Source organism: Myotis davidii, unplaced genomic scaffold (assembly GCF_000327345.1).
Source record: "Myotis davidii unplaced genomic scaffold, ASM32734v1 scaffold3436, whole genome shotgun sequence".
NCBI lineage: Eukaryota > Metazoa > Chordata > Mammalia > Chiroptera > Vespertilionidae > Myotis > Myotis davidii.
Window position 1 is genome coordinate 20,568 of NW_006287496.1, and position 2,066 is coordinate 22,633.

Here is a 2,066-nt window from a genome sequence, read left to right on the forward strand (position 1 = left end):
TTTATTTGAACATGGTTACTGAGTCTAGAGACACATTAAATTATATAATGAGATGGATTTTACAATGAGGAGATATCAGGTGGGTTCTGTTCAGGGTAGATCTGCTCTCCCTCACATACATCACCCTTCTAGACATCCTAAGCCCCATGCTATTGCTCAAGGGTTTGCTTTGGTTTTGGGATAGGGTTGAAGTGTTGTGAATTTAAGGCAAAGCTGATGGAAGTGAACAAAGCCATGGGACACATTGATCATCATTCCTGCCAAGTAGTCTATGGCTCATGGGCTGGCTGCAAATCAGGGAGACCTGAGACAATTGACTGCAAGGTGCAGACAGAGTACAGTTCTTGGTTGGGTGGTGGCTACATGGTTTGTGGGCACAGATGGGACTCTGGAATACTGGTAGAAGTACTTGCCTCTGTGCAAAATGGATTTATGTGTGGATGCTTCACCCTCCCTGTCTACGAAATTCTTCTGGGTAATTACTGTCCATACACAGGCCACCCACCTCTCTGTCTTTTTTTCTCTTTCCTTAGTCTGTTTCTTCCCACAATTCAGAAAGTGAATCCTACAGTCGTAGAAAGGGAATTTTTAACTCAAATTTGAAAAAAAAATTTTATTCCTCTGTGAACTATCAGTATAATACTGCAAAACTTAAACTAGACTTTATTGTTCTCTCTGCCTTTCTGCTTTTGTGTAGGAACAATATTTTGAAGAAAAAAGTGATAGTTGACCCTACAATCATACCATATGCAAAAATAAATTTGAGATGAATCATAATCTTAAATATTAAAGTGAATATTTAAAAGAAAGCTTTTGAAAAAGATAACGTGGAAGAAATTTTTATAATCTCGGTGTGAAAGGGAATTCTTGTGCACTGATGATGAGACTGAAATTGATGTCACCACCATGAAAAAGGTTATGGAGATTGCTCAAAAATAAAAATAAAATTACCATATGATTCAGCAATTCTACTTCTAGGTATTTATCTGAAAAAAAAAGACAACACTTAATTGAGAAGGATATGTGTAGTCCTATAATCATTGCAGCTCTATTTATAATAACCAGGATATAAAAACACTCTCAGGATTCATCAACAATGGAATGGATCAAGAAAATGTGACAAGATCAACCAAAGGACTTGTATGCATGCATATAAGCATAACCAATGGACATAAGACACTGGGGGATAGGGGAGGCTAGGGGACTGTCTAGGGCGGGGGAAAAAATGGACACATATGTAATACCCTTTGTAATAAAAAATAAAATTAAAAAAAAAGAAAATGTGACATACATAATGGAATATTACTCAGCCATAACAAAAACGGAAACCTTGCCATTTGCAACAACATGAATGGACCTTGAGATCAAATTCTAAGTGAAATAAATCAGAACAGAGAAAGTCGAATACAATATGATCTCATATGTGGACTCAAAAAAACAAGCCCATTTATAAACCTCGTTACAATTGCCATAGCATCCTGATATCGCTGCTGCATATTTCTGGGACTATCCTCAGAAGATGATGGAAGTATTTTCATTTTACCTATCAGCACATTGTCATTTTCAGATCTACACTTGAGATAATCCATCAAACCACTATATTTTTCAACTCTCAACTTAGATTGGTTTGCTTTGATGAAATTGGGGGTTGAAAAAGGCAGGGGATAGGAAGTAGCAGAAATGGGTAAAGGAAATAAAAAGGTACAGCCTTACAGGTATAAAATAAATAAATCATTAGGATGTAATGTACAGCATTGCAACTGTAGCCAAGTATGCTGTATTGCATATCTTAAAGTTGCTAAGACAGTAAATCTTAAAAGTTCTGATCACAAGAAAAATATGCCATGGTGATGAATGTTAACTAGATTTACTATGGTGATCATTTTGCAATATATACAAACTAGTGCATGAAATTTGTGCACATTGGAAGGGAATTAATTAGAAGAAAGTAATTTGGACTAACCATCTAATATCAATAATATGTAAGCGTGAGGCAGTCCGCATTTCTGAAATTCAATGACATGAATTTTAGCTATTACTTTGCCAAATAAATGGAATTTACAGGT